Source organism: Corapipo altera, unplaced genomic scaffold, assembly GCF_003945725.1.
Source record: "Corapipo altera isolate COAL_440 unplaced genomic scaffold, ASM394572v1 53, whole genome shotgun sequence".
Lineage (NCBI taxonomy): Eukaryota > Metazoa > Chordata > Aves > Passeriformes > Pipridae > Corapipo > Corapipo altera.
The window spans coordinates 4221648-4237907 of NW_020884900.1; the positions used below are offsets into that span (position 1 = coordinate 4221648).

A 16260-nucleotide genomic window follows, 5' to 3' on the forward strand; every position below is an offset into this window, starting at 1 on the left:
CCTGTGAGATTAGATTTTAAAGCACACAGAATACCCTCCTGGCTCAACAAATAAGAATTGCCTTTGACTGAGATTGTAACACTATTATTTATCTTGAAACCTTACTTTGAAGAAATTCCATTTACTGCATTTGGACTGTTCTCAGAAGTCTCATTTCAACTAAGCATATCAGAATCAGACCTTTAATTATTCATTTGTCAAGCAGTTTTTCAGAGAAAAGTGATGGACACTTTAATTATAAATGATAGCAACAGGGATTTCTTATCTCCCAAAGCTCTTGTACATCACATAAGCAATATGCTCAAATCAGCATCACCACCTTTCATTAGGGTTGACAACTGCAATTTGAATGATGTGATTATGTCAGGACAAGAAGTTATCTGCTTCTTCACAATGTTTTTACTAAGGTTTCCTCTAAAAGTTGCCTTTTAAAATGCTTTTGGTCTAATAAATTAATGCTTCAATGAGAAATGCATCTCGCCAGCATTGATTCAGGGATTAGTAAGAACATTTGTGAGCAAATATGTAAATTATGTTCCCATAAGACACAAAAATGCAGTAAAAAACTACAGTAAGAAAAAGACTTAAAACCCCCATAATATTTCAAAACCTCCCTTTTGGCCTTTCTCCCTGATAGATACTGGGTGCTACTTTGCAGATCAGCTTCTTACCAGTACTCATCTATCTATAAAATAACTGCCTTGGAAAAACCGCTAAGGCTTTTTTCATTAGGATCATATGACAGTGGTCATAATTTATCAGTCAAGAAAAAAATGTTCTATTAATCAAAATTGTCCACTAGTCAGAAAAACTGAAGAAGTCTACATATACTCAGACACTGCTGCGTGCATCTTTTGCCTCTGATTTTGAAACACGAGAAGTTGCCTCACATCAAACAGAAACTCTTCACCACAGTCTTATTCCAAAGTTTGAGAACAACCTACACAAGTGAGGATATTCTTGCCTTTGTATTTAGCATTCTCTATTAACTTTTTGACACATTTACACCTGCCTTGGTCATAAACATCCTATTACAGACTTAAAACTCTCTATCCTAAACTGTTGGTCTGCAAGTCATAAAAGTGTGTGAAGATAAAGAGTCACAGAGTGGCATCTCCTGAAGGAGCTGTACTCAATGCTCATCAGTGTGTGTGAACACCCATTGGTCAGGAGTAGGCAGAGCAATGCTATCAGTACCCTCAAGCCAGTGGGAGCAACCCCTTCCCTTCCTCTCTGATTGCCAGCTGGGCACATCTGAGCCTGAAGCTCGCCTGCCACCCTTTCTTTGTCACTCTATTTTTCACTTAGCTGAAGAGAAACAGTTGGCACCATTTATTCCATCTGTCAGATGGTTCAGGTAATTAAAACGGGCTGCCCAGGGAGGTGGTGGAGTCACCATACCTGGAGGAGGTGTTCAAGGAACGACTGGATGGGGCACTTAGCGCCATAGTCTAGTTGACAGGGTGGAGACTGGTCAAAAGCTGGACTCAATGACCTTGGAGGTCTTTTCCAACCTAAATGATTCTGCAATTTTGTAATTAATTTTAGTACAGCTAATTAATTGCTCATGACAGAATTCAAGGAGAGAAATTTTGCCCCTATTAACTGCTAAGGTAGATTTGGGTGTCTCAATCCAAATCCTACCATGTCAGGGGCAAAACCAAAACATCAGTCTTTATATCAGAATATATATACATATAAATATATATCAGTCTGTATCAGAAAAAATTTTTTATCCTGTATAAATGGAAAAAGGTGCTGTGGATATTTCCACCTTCCTTTTAATGTTGTTCTCAAGAGTTACATCTCATCGGCTGCAAAAACAGCAGAGGCCAATAAATAATCTGGAGATTCAAAAATAATCTGGAGATTCCTTTACCTGGCAAAGTATCACCCCAGTACAAGGCACTAGGTTAGATGTACCTCCATGTCTTGCTCTTTCCAGACATTGTAAGAGCAATGGGTTTGAACAGAATGTATCACAGTCACATGATTCACAACTCCTCCCTTGTAAAACTCAGCATCCCTGGTACCTGACTGAATTGCTCACTGCTGCAAATGCGCTACGCAGTCTGCAGATAATGATGGGGATGGATTTCTTCTCCTAAAATGTATTTGCTACCATATATTTTCTTTTCCTGACTTTTTAATACATATAGTGCTGCTTTTCTTCATCACTGTAAAACTGGAGCATACAGTAATCAGCTGACTGACTGACTTGGATGACTTCAGAGCAACATATTCACTTGCCTGTACCCTCTGATAAACGTGCCATAAAAGGAATTTGTTAATTTTGAAATTTAATACAGAGATGGATGATGTATCAAAGAATAGACATAATCTTTTAATGTAATAACATACACTCAGATAATAACTACTATGGTGAGGCTGCCCCTTGAATTCCGTGTCCAGTTGTGGGATCCTCATTAGAGGGATCCCACACTGAGGTGCTGGAGTGTGTCCAGAGAAGGGCAACAGAGATGGTGAAGGGACTGGAGCACAAGTCTAATGAGGAGCAGCTGAGGGAGCTGGGGGCGTTTAGCCTGGACAAAAAGAGGCTCAGGAGGGACCTTACTGCTCTTTACAACCACCTGTAAGGAGGCTGTAAAGATAGGTGGGGGTTGGTCTCCCAGGTAACAAGTGACACAGTGAGAGGAAATGGTCTCCAGTTATGCTAGAGGAGTTTTAGGTTGGATATTAGGAAAAAATTCTTCACTGAAAGGGTGGCCAGGCATTGAAACAGGCTGCCCAGGGAAGGGGTAGAGTCACCATCTCTGAAGGTAATTAAAAGGCATGTAGATGTAACACTTACAAACATGGTTTAGACAGGCCTTAAAAAAAAAAAAGAGAGAGAGAAAAGAAAAAGAAAATGAACCTAGGATAAGATATTGCTTGTAGTGAAGCAAAAGCTCTGATCTCTATATGGGGCCACAGCAAAGGCTGTAAAGGACAGCCTAAGGTCCATTCCAACACCAGCAATCCCTCCTGTGCTGAAGCACTGCACTGTATGAGCAGGCTTGGGCACACGTTTAAGTGCAGACCATGGCAAAGGGCTCTATAAACAGTGTTAATTACAGCCTCTCTGCAAAGTAAATATGAAAATGGACTTTTTATTTTGCATTCAGATTTTCACCAAAATGACTGTATCTGTCTAGGCTCTAGACCAAAAATATCAACAGAACTGTAGTGCAGAAGCGGAATGATTTAAATCCTTCTGATTAAACTATATGAAAAGAGAATCATAGGTAAAGCTAATCTCCAGCTGCTAAAATGTTTGCAAACAGCACATCCCTAAATTTTATCTGCTAAATCCAACCAGGATTATTTTATGTGTTCTTTACATCTTTTTTGGGTAATGTACTTTCTTCTATATGATTATTTTAAGGTCACCAATGACAAACTGTACTGGGTGTTCCACTTTGTGAAGTCAGCCACAATGATGGTTGTGTGAAAACATACACGCAGAAACACATCTCTCATTCCTGCTGATAAGTTTTTTTTCCTTTCTACTTAAGCATATTTGCACTGAAGTATTACAAAGTAAGTAGAGTAGGAAACTGCACTCAATCCTTTTGTCCCCGTTGTTCATATTAAATAGGACTAATGACATATATGTTCTAGTCAAAGAGGTCACACACTTTTCCTGTGGATATTTTTCCAAACTGTTTCTTGTGCATTCAGACTTTATGGAGTCAAAGGAGATTTCAAACAGATGACTGCATCACTTGTAGGATTAACACAGTACTTCAATCTCCTAGATTTCAGACTGAACACATTAGAATAAGTAAAGGGAATGGGGGTGAGGGTGTGGCAAATTACACGATAAGCAAAGATGAAGAATAAAACATATTTAAGCCAGTAGAAAGGGAAAAAGGGGAACCTACTTAGAAGAGTTAAGGAAGGACTTACAAAACTTATGGACAAGAAGCCATTAACATCACAATTTACATTTTCCCCAAATACTTCCATATAGAGCTCCACATCCCTACTAAACCTAAATATTTAGTTCTCAAGGGATGGTGGTGTACAGAATGCAGGAGAGAGAGTGGTATCAGCAAACTGCAGAGGCAATGAAAGTGGTGTGAATCCCCATCTCTTTCCTCCTTCCACATGATACCCATCCATTTGAAATGGGAATAATAATTCTCCTTCCTCAAGTGTGGTGATCACATTGCCTCTGACCATGTGAAGAAGTATGCATGAAATAGTTTCTCTGCACAAAGTCCAGAATTTGGCAAACATAAAATATATGAGTTCATCTGAACTAAAAGTTTTGAAAATGGCATTTGGGATCTCAATGACAGACATCATCAGAAGAGAAAGCTGTAATACTATACACCAGGAAAACAAGCATATCCTAAGCTAAAGGTGATTTGTGACATTTAACAGAAATGTCTTAATAGCACAGTACCCAAAATATTAACTTATATAAACCTATAATCTGATTCTAGTCTCTTAAATAGAGTAATCCAGTTTGAAAGATGGAATTATTAGCACCTATGAAAAATGAAAGTTAATTTCTGCAGTGAATGCAGACCAACACATTTTCTTTCACTTGTAAAACTAGAAATCATCAGTCTCAAAAATGCTACTAATTAGAATGATCCATCTCATAATCTCAGTTGCAAATTATTTTCTCATGACACCACTGCAGCCACTGTACTAATGATCAGATGCCAATAAGAGAACATACTGCATCTCTTATTCTCTACTATTTCTCTAAGAGAGACATCTGAGCTCATAATAAAGAAATATTCCAATGGTCTATAAATTTTGATCAAGTATTTATTTTCACACAGAGAATGCTACACACTTTATTCTGGATCAGAGAGTCAGTTATCAATAAATACACAGTAGCAAGCCCTGACACTGCACAGGCCATTGGGCTGTCCCACAGTCTAGCCTGAAATGTGCTGTAAACAATGACAAATAATTCCTCTGCTCTGCAGGTAAGCTAAATACAGGCTTCTCTGGCTGCAACTAGAATGACCTTAACTGGAACAACCGGAAATTTGAATTTATTATTTGGTGACTCTTATTAGGTGAAGATTTTATTCGCAAGGAAGAAAAAAGCAACCTTAACAGTATGGGTTAGACAGGATGTCTTGTCATTTAACACATGTAGCCACTGTAAGCAGGAAACAGGCTTCCTAGATTCCACAGATTAGACCACTGAATCATAACTGAGAACAATGTGGATACCATGCTCAAAGCTGGACAGGAAATGAACCCTTCATAAAAACCAATAGTTTGCAGTTTGATGGTTAGGCACTCACCCGAGAAGTGAGATTCATATTCAGTTTTTGGTGTGAAAATGAAGGATTAAAGACTTGAAGCCAGGTTTCCCATATTGCATAAATGTCCTGATCATTTGTTTACTGTATATTCTAGGAAGGACTGTTCTTGTATTGTTCTTAAAAATAAATCAGATATTCAATTTCAGCTCAAAATAGATGGGAGAGGAGAAGGGGAAGGGGAGAAAAAGTTTCCAACATAGGTCTCACCATGCATAAAGGAGTGAAACGGTCATGGGTTGAGATTTGGACAGAATTACTGTTGTTATTAGGTAATTCTTTACATCAAGACTTTATCGTGAAATACAAACCAGAAGTAACATTTTAACTGCAAATCAGCTAACGATTATTGGAGGCTTTTCCAGAAATTGCAGAACTTGGGAGACAAGCAATGCTGGCAGAGATAACATTGTTCTCTTTGCAAATCTGTTCCTAGAGTTTCACAATGGAAAGACTTTTCCAAGTTGGCATGACTTTTCCAATGCAATGATTTATGAGTAAACTGAAAAAGAGAAAGGCTTTTCTTAACTGTAAGGGTAACTGTGGGTTGGACACTCACTCTCCTCCTATTTTCCTTTTTCATCTTTCAAAAAAATTCTTTTAAATAATCCCCACAACAGAGATGCAATTTACTGTATAATAAAGGTTTTCTATCACAGTTTGAACATAGTTTATTTTTTTAAGACCTTGAAATCTATAATGTGATTAAGATATACATCTGACTTTTCTTTTTCTTTCCTTAAATAAATAAGCTTGACTATTGTGTAAAGAAATTGTACAATTCTTAGAGAATGAACAATGTCAAATTTAAAAAAAAAACACAACAAAAAAACCAAATCAAACCAAATAAAACCCCCAAAAAATTAATTTTCCTTAAGTTTTCTTTTAAAATGTTGTAGCTGTTAAAAATAAGTAAAGCAAGTAACCAGAAATGAAATTATATTTAAAAGGCAGAAAAAGACTAGTAAGAAAAGGTTTTTTTCTACAGCATTTTCTGTAGAACCAGGCCAGCTGAATCACTTTAACACCAATAGAGAAATTATAGAGTCAGACTTTCTAAAAAATCCTGTTTATGATTGGTATAAATCACTATATTTTTCAGTATGTAAGTTGTCAGTGCAGCTTTCTGAAACAGGCTACTATTATGCTTTTGGTGCAAATGGCATAAAGATTAAAGGTCACAGCTACAAGACCCTGAAACGTTGCCCAGATTTGGATAATACAACTTTCAACTAATTTGTTGACTCTAGTGTTTCAGGATCCTACAATACTTGGAGAAACTAAATGGGGACACTGCAGTAAAATATGAATTCTCTAAATCTTCTGTAGGAACCGCTGAACTAAATGAGGCTTTTAACATTTAAAAACGAGTTATGTGGATTTGACTTAAATGCCTCATCCATAATTATGCTGAAACTACTGAATTATAATTCCTCTTCTGATATAGATGGTTTTCCTTCCTAGCCTTTCATAGAAGGTAGGTCAGAAAAAGAAATAAAAATTAACAGGATGTGTTAGTAAAGCCATTCAAGTCATCTGGACCTACGGCAGCACCTGAACTAACAACCATTTCCCCACCCCTCCAACAACAGGCCAATTTTATTTAATTTGAAGGTGTTCCCTCATATAAATAAAAGGAAAAAAAGGAGAAAGTTTCATATTCTCAATCACTGCATATAGCCTGAGCAGAATTGCTACATAATGGTTCTAGACTAGAGTATTCACTTAAAACTCAGTTTAGGTTTTGTATCCAAAGGTATATAAATGTATTATTGATAGTTACTTGCTATCAAATTTATTTGGGGTATATCCACAGATAGGTGAACATTTCAAACTAATACACGTTTTACTCTTTTCAAGGGATAAGAATTATCTTTTCCATCTCCTTAACAACAAATTTAATCTATAAAACACAAAAAGCATTAGAAACCATCTTTGAATTTTGTATAATAAACAAAATGTTTAACCAACTAACTAAGCAATCATTTCTCTGCTATTTCGAATTTAACCAACCAGAAAAGCTGAAACGCTTTGATTAGGTTTTTCCACAATATACCTCTGTGATAAATGATTTATTATGGATGAGAAATGAACATAGTCTTCCATTATGTATGGAATTCATCAGCTGAGAAAGCTTTTGAATAAATGGGAAGTGATTTCATACTATATTCAAAGTCTCACACAGCTAAAGCCAGATGAAAGCCACATTCAGTAACTGAAAAACCAAATGAAAAGGAGACCCTTGGTTTACATTATGTCTACCCAAGATTACCATCTTTATAAATAAAAGCCCTTTGTAATCGTTCTTGAAAACATTTGTCAGGGACTGGACTTATGTAGAAAAGCAAATACCTAAAAAAATCAATAAAAGAACTGAATGACGTAAGATTTATAGATGCTATCAAGGTACTTGCTATGAACTTACCTGCCCTTCAAGTGGCCATTTGTTAAAGATGGCAATTAGAACACTAAGTGAGGTCTGAAGAGAGGTGCAAACTCACTACTAAGTAGCATAACAGGTTTGCTGGATGTGTCTTTGCCCAGTTTCCTCCCCACAAATATCACAAGCTCAACATCGAAGTCTTTTGCTTCCAGCTACTTAATAAAAGCAACAGCCCTGGACTTTCTTCAAAAACTTTCAAATATGTTTTTCACTTTGTTTAACTGAATATTTTCCAATTCTAAAGTTAAGAGCAAAAAATACTCAGAGAAATTAAAGTTTCTGCTCCAAGTCCAAACTAGAAGTAAAATGGACCCTTTGCTTACAATGAGTCATGCAAGATTTCCAATCCAACCCTGCACATTTAAGACTATTCTTCAGTAAAAGATGAAATTTCAGTAAAACTTTCTAATCAATATTTTTGAAAAAATTTGAAATACACACTGAACTCAGACGCTTGTCTAGTAATAATATTTACATACAATACTACTCTTTTCCTAAAAATCTCAAGGTCACATCTACAGAGTGCCTCTGCCAGACACTCAAAACCCCTCAGTAATTCAGTGAGCTATTTGTTTTGCACCTGTTTTTATGCCTGGTTTAGAAAGAATAACTGAAGCCACTCTGGAGGTGTCAGTTAAAATATCCTTAACTACTAACAGCTGGCCTGCACAAACGATGCCCTCTCACTTTATGGCAGGAAACAAACATGCCTCTGCTCCTCTGCTCCTGCATTTTATATGATCTGCACACATCACATTTTATAGATAAGAACAATTTGACATGCAATGTAATTGCCTGGCAAAGTTCAAATACAGAAAATTTTTTCCAGAATAACTCTTCCTTAGCATATTAGAGCACAATTTAGAAGCCGGAAAAAGAACAGTTTTAGAATTCAAACAAGTCACTCTCTGGAGACATTTAAAGTTGCTACCTAAATAAACTCTGAATCTTTAAAGTTGCCCCATTATACAGAAAGGTTTAGTCTTGTGTAGAATATTTTTTTCTGAAAAGACAATTGTGTGTATTGTAATGGCATTATGGTATACATAGATTTAGCATAAAACTGGCAGCTAAAGCTCTCCTGCTAATGGATCAAGAGCTTACCAGTCAGCAAAAAGTCTTGGGGTGAAAACAATTGTTACCTTGTCATCTGCATAAAATGCAGGCAGACTTCCACAGGAGCAATAGGGCAAGACTCTTACTACACTAAATAAGCAGAAAAATTACTTGAAGCTGAAATGACATTATTAGAACAAGGAAAAAACTCCCTTCTTTGTTCCACTGTGAAATCTTGACCTGAACCTTTCTTAATGAGTTTCTTGTTTGTGAGTTAAAAGAACCCACACGGTAAAAAAGTACCAGTGATTCAAGTGGTTTTGCCCATAAGCTATTAATGCAACTTTATTAAGTTTCACCAGCCAAAGTACTTGTAATATAGGAGGGTTTGGATGTTTCAGACTATGGGATTTGTATTAATTGCAGGAAATACCATCTGACTACAGACAGTACCTGACACCATTGTTTATTTGTAGAAAATGGAAACTTTTCAACAGAAAACAAGGAATGCAGACAAAAATTCCAAGATTGTCTTCAGAATTAAGAACCGAACCATACCAAAGCCCAAGGATGTTGTGATGCTAAAAGAAAGTCAGAATAAAGGGTTTTTTGCTCAGTTTTTATTTAGAAGTAATAATTCAGTTACCTGGTAAGTCTTGAATAACCCCAAAATCACTGATATAGTTGGAGGCGTGCTGGTGAACACAAGCTATGCATTATTTTGAAGAAATGTATGCTTTAGTTTAAGAATAAGAATGACCTAATATAATAAATATTGTAAACAGAAAACATTTTTAAAGGATGGCAAGTAGTTTTTAAAAATTTATAGCGGAGATGCAAGCATGGTATTTATTTTTGATCCAAATATTTAAAAAGTTATTTTTAATACAAAAGTTCCAAGTAGGTTAGCTACCCAAACATGTGATATGAAGAAGTAATGGCAAATTTTTGTTGTTTGGTGTCTGCTTTAATAACTGCCCAACACCCAATGCAGCTCTTTGGTACCATGATTCCCACTACCAGCTCTGCGCAAATGCATAGAAATCCTAAATATGTAATTTCATGGCTACTTGTGGGCAGAAAGCAGGAAAACCAGGACATTTTAATTTGCTGACTTTCCTGCAGCTCCTGTACGAAGCACAGCAGAAACAGAAACACTGTTAGAGACAAGACAGATTCCAAGAACTGTTTCAGTATTTACATCCAGGTCAACACTACTGAGACAATTAAGTCCTTCCTAGCAGTTCAGCTTTGCAAAATGCCAAAATCTCTTACATTAGGACATGTAAACTACAGGACTCTGCAGGGCTAGGAGTTAGGCATCATGATCCTTGTGGATCCCTTCAACTAAGGATGGTCTAGGATGCTATGCTTGAATTCAAGCAAATAAATGGAAGCTATATGAAAAATAATTATGCATAGAAGAGAACAGCATTCACAAAAGGACTTACTACCTTTGAAATATTTGCATTTATTCTCAATACTTTTTTTAAAACTAGGCACTTTCATGAAAAGTCATCCATGCTCTGCCACCACCTGCCAAGCCCAACAAAAAAGCAAACTTTGAGAATTGGAATATTATGAAATAATGGCAACTCCAATAGGTAGCACAAGTCTGACGTGCTTGCTGCCAGAAAATCCCGGTCATAAATACAAAAGTCTTTCTTGATTCCATTTTCAAAATAATGGGAGCAGAGAGTAACAATCAGAAAAGTCATTATGCCCCATTTAAGAACATTTTGTGGATTAGAATTAGTCTCTGACAAGACGTCCCTATGAAATTTGAGGAATACATTTGCTTCTATTGAATTCTTAATCATAAATCAACTGAACTCAGCTATGTATTTCTAATAATTCTCTTCTAAATTCAGGTGAAAGAAAGGCAGCACAGCTCATACTGCCAGTAGACAGTGCTACCAAATTTTTCCCGTCACATACACACAAAAAGAGCAGAACAGGTCATTCTGATCTTATTCACTCTTATTTCAAAGGAAATAATTTCTAAATACTAAAGTCTTTATGAGGAAGAAATCAGAGGATGCCTGCTCTGCAGCTCTGCTCCAGGAGCCACACCACTCTCCTCCTGTGTGACCTTCAGCCCATGACCAAGAGCAGCACCACTCCCCATGCTGCTGGAATAGCAGTGTAGTAGGATCAGCACAGCCGTCCCCTCAGCTGGAATTTTGTGAGGAGACATTATAAAAAAACCCATGCAATAATGCTGGCAATGTAAGCATTAAAGCTATACAGGTAATGAAATAAATACATCTTTGTCATTTTCTGCTGAAAGCACTGTCAAGCTCACTCATTCAGTACATTTTTCTTCAGGGAAAAATATTGAGAATTTTTAAGAAGTGAAGTCATGTTAATGAAACAGGCATTAAACATTGGCTTTAAGGAAAATTAAGATATTCTAATTTTCTTTTTTTACATTTAACTTCTAAAATATTAATATGCCAAGGAACTAAAAACCAAAGCTTGGTATTTGCATCCACTGTCATGCAGGGTATGAGTCCCTTTCTAGAAATAGGATATAAAGGTTCCTTCTGATATAGAACAGTAGAGTGGCTTTGGCTGAAGTAGAGTTCGTTTTCTTCACAGTAGCTGGTACAGGGCTGCATTTTAGATTTGTGATGGTGTTGATAATACAGGGATATTTTCCTTACTACTGAGCAGTGTTTGCACAGTGTCAAGGCTTTTTATGCTTCTTGCACCGCTCCACCAGTGAGGAGGTTGGGGATGCACAAGGAGCTGTGAGGGGACACAGCCAGGACAGCTGACCCCAAATGACCCAAGGGGTATCCCATAGCATATGATGTCATGTTCAGCAATATAAAAACGCTGGGGGAAGAAGGAGGAAGAGGGTGACATTCAGAGGAATGACATTTGCCTCCCAAGTAACCACTACATGTGCTGGAGTCACCTCTGCTGGAGATGGCTGAACACCTGCCTGATGATCGGAAGTGGTGAATTAACCCCTGGTTTTGCTTTGCTTGCATGCAGAGTTTTTGCTTCCAGATTAAATTGTCTTTATTCTAAGGTTAACATGGACATTTCTTCATTCCCTTTGTCACAGACTATTCTAAGTAACATATTACATACCTGATATTTTCACACCATTGCTATCTACTAGTATTTCTTTCCTTGTAACTGCACAGCTAAATAACTACCTTGATATATATATTGATTATTCAAAAGTCTGACTAGCCCTGCAGTAAAATATCTTTATCTCACTTTTATGCATGGAATTGATATACAAAAATATTTATACCATGACTGCACTAATTACTCTATAAACTTGTCATTATAATTTTATCTCTGCCTCTGATGAGGTGCATTTTCCCCCCAGTGGTAAGTATTTAGTATATTTTTTTAAAGATCAGTAAGTACACAGATCAGATCAGAAAATAAAAAATGACCAGGCTTGCTTTTTCCAATAATACCAAATAGCCTTTTCCTTGCTGGTTATCTTTACTGTCTTTCAAGTCTATTAGAAATGAGATGCTCATTAATTTAATTTATTTTTACCAACTCAGTATGTTTCTAAACAGAAGAGAACCACTCTGAAAAATATCCTCATAAAGTTTTAATTATTGCCAAAATATGTTGGCTCTTTCTGTTAGAAGTTTTCGCCCCTTTACTACCATCCACCACTTAAATGATCTGCGTGGTAAATTAATTTTAGATTCTATCTTGCTAAGATGATTTGTAACATATTTTGCATAGAAAGCAATGCTTATGTTTTGAAAAATGGAAAGGGAGTAAAAGCTGGTTTAGAGCTATGCTATTTCATTTTACAGAGAAAGGAAAAGATTCAGTAACATAATAATACGTTATTTCATCCACTTGATGCTGAAACCCACAGTTCTCCGGCCCCAGTATGTTCCTACCAAGTTCTTAGTGGGGAAGAGAACTTCTCAAAATATATGACTACAAATAATACTTTAAAGAAACTAGAAAGATAACCAGCATCAAGCAACTAGGGGAATCCATATACTTGTAGTTTAAAATACACTTTTCATTTACTTCATATGAGTCCAAGTTCAAGATGTATAAAGAAACATCAACTGCACTTAAACCTCATATCCCTTTCAATTTGTTTTGTGCTAAACAACCTGTAAGCATCCACATGGGATTTACAGTGAAATGGTTTCACTTGACTTAAAATTAAAAAATGTACCCTGATGCAATAGAGAATAATACAGTTGTGTTACCAACTTGAAGCTAGCACAACAATTGAACATTTGAAGCCTTAAAAATAACATTAAGATACACACTGCTGTCCTTTTTTACATTTATTGAACTTCTTAAAGACTGCAGTATTGATTTAAACCCATGGGTTTTAAATCCACATTCACCTTAATTTGTTTCTAGTTTTTCTCTGGAGTTAGGAAAAAAACCAAAATGAATCAAAGCAGATATCTCTGGGGCAAAAGTCCAGTTAAACCTGAGCTAGAAATCAGCATTTTAAAGCCTCAGGGCAACATAATCTAATGTAATGCATCAAATAAAGTACTTAGGTTTGTCATGTCAGCTCCTGACTTTATCAATCAACTCAGCATTTAACTGCTAAAAAATTAAAAAACTCCAAGAAACCTAAACCCATCCTGGCTTCTAATACATAAGAAACTGACATTATTCCATTAATTTTGGAATATGTTTCTTGCATTCCGAAGCATATGAATACTACACAAAAATAATATTATAGGCATATCTGCATTAATTTTAGCAGTTACACAGGTAAAAATATTTTTGTGTATTCCAAATTATGCTTTTCAAAAGTCTCATGTCTCATTTTTTGATGGTAATCATAAACACAAGAAAATTGTTTCATCTTCATCATCTACAAAAACATCTTCCTGGCTTCATAAATAACGGTTTTCCCAGATATTAAATACAAAATTATTCCTTATTTAAACAAACTCAACCTGCAAAGATTTACAACTTAATATAAAGACTTCTGTCTCCAGAGTCATATCACAGAAAATTAAATCCATCAATCCTGAGAAGTATTTTTCTTTTTTACTTTTCTTCGAAATCTACCAGAGTCAGGAAAAAAAGATTCAAGTATTTAGAAGAGTTTTGCATATCTATCACTGCTAATAACCTGAGTCTCAGAGTTCTATGGAAGGGAATCAATTAAGCAGATAAACAATGTAGGTGCTACAGGGAAGAAGAGCCTTCTCCAGCACCTTCCTGGAGTTTGCTTTTGGAAGACTGAGGCCTTTCTCTCTCCTCCTTTCCCTCCAGCTATCTGTAGTTATCTTTCAGCAGTTCTTACAATTGGGGAGAGTCCTTGGTAGCAGGTTTGGAACTCTTCTCCTTCGCTCTACTTCTTGCAAACTAGATTTCATTCTTCTATTCTACAGGTTTAACCCCCCCACCTCAGAAGCAGTTTATCCTCTAAGTGCCACAGTCACCCACACAGCTCAGGTCGATCTAGGATCTAAACTCTCTAAGGTGCTTTCTTGGAAGAATGCCCCGTAGGATCTGGCCCAGAAGCAGCTGTATGGTGACTAAAGCTCTGGTGTGTCTGGCACGAGCAGAGGCTGAGAGATTACTGAGCTTGAAGACAAGGCTCAAGAGGGACATTACTGATGTGCAGAAATGCCAGGGGGGAGACACACACTGAAGAAGACAGAGATAGACTCTTTTCAGTATTATCCAGTGAAAAGACACAAGACAATGAGACCATATTGAAATACATGAGACTCCACTTAAACATTTAAACCCCTCTGGTTTACTGTAAGAGCAGCAAAACACTGGAAGAGGTTGGTCAGAGTATCCATCACTTGAAATAATCCGAACTCAAGTGGGCAGTCCTAAACAGCCTGCTGTAGCTGACCTGCTTGACAAGGGGTTGGACTAGATGATCTGTAGAGGTATTTTCCTACCTTAACAATTCTCTGACAAACAGAAATTTATTTGAGAATTACATTAATTTATCTGAGAATTACATTAATTTCCACAATAAAAACAAACCAACCAACAACAAAACCCCAAACATCACATCAACCCCTTCTCACCCAAGCCAGAACAAAATCTCCACAAATGCCATCAATTCTAGAGAAGCAAATTTTACTAAGTACAGCATATTTCCTAAATCCCAGTATAATTGTTAACAATCACTCAGCATCATGAGAGGCAGAGGAGAGGAAAACAAATTTCCATATCTGAAAAAAAAAAAAAACATTCTCTGCTTTCTAAGTGAAGTGTTCATATGAATCATGGAAATCAGTCATACAGGCTCCTTTACTTACTAAAGAAAGATCTCAGCTCTATAAATACATATTGTTTTCTCCCCTCCATCCCCTGGAGCTTGAGGTCTGGTTTCATCATCATTGCTTTCAAAGTAACTCACCTGACTTTGAGCTAAAGAATAAATGGCATAAATGAAATGCCATGTATGAGATGATTATATTAGTTCCATTTTTTACCCCTTTTTTATTGAAACATTTGAGGACTTTTGACCTTTTTATCCTGTTTTGATTGATAGAGTAAATTGCTCCCTGAGGAGACAAAAAAGAGGAAGTATGAGCTAAATCAGAGACAGAGGCAAAGCAAAAGACTGGATACAGCTTGGAGAAAGCATTTTACAGCAAAGCAGATTGTTGTAAAAATACAAGCCATTCTTCTCCAGTCTAGCTGATGTGATCTGTACTAATTCACTGCTGGAAAGCAACTACCAAAACCATCAGTACAATAAAAGTATTTCTAAAACATTACACCTATTTTTTTTCCAACCACCTCTGCCAGAGGCTTACTGAATTTTTCCTCAAGACACGTATTTCAACAATCATCCATAACCTTTCTGTATGTTCCTACCATCTCGGTATATGGAGCTGTGGATTTCAGAAAAAGGAGGGCCTTAAATGATTCACAAAAGGGAAGCAGCACTAGTTAGATTACAGCAAAAGCACAGCAAAACCAACTCTGAAGTTCACTGTATATACCCAAGCTTATCCAAGCCTTAGGCCTTCCTTGGGAAGAAGAAATATGTACACTGGACAAAGGTTTCTTAGAGCAAGTGGAAATTAAATTAAGAATTAGTCACGGGACTGCTCTATCAAAGTAGAGCCTCAGTTTTTTTCATCACCACCTTAACGTCCAGCCAATATCCAACCACTATCTTAATGATACAGTGAGTATCAAATTTATTGCATAGCCTTTCTACTGCTCCTGTATTCCCAGTAGGAAAGGATACTAACTTTTGTGTTTCCATTCACAGTTTATCATAAGGAGGGCATATGTGTATAGATGTGGATATTATGTGATGACACCTGGGTTTTAGCTGGTACCATACACCATTTTGCTCACCTAGATACAGTGAGACTAAAAGGCAACTGGTAAAATTACTTCTCTTTCTGATTAAATTGAAGCTTGCCTAGCAGTCAAATGCTAACATTAGGCAAGTCTCCTCACATGCATTAAGCCCACAATTTATTTTTCATGTCCATCTCCCTACCA

At 36.6% G+C, this 16260-nt stretch overlaps 1 protein-coding gene across 1 annotated transcript in view; it reads right to left on the reverse strand.

Annotated features, from left to right (window-relative positions):
• Window positions 1-16260, reverse strand: part of NRG3 (neuregulin 3) — a 362476-nt gene that overhangs the window by 106449 nt on the left and 239767 nt on the right. The window lies entirely within an intron of this gene.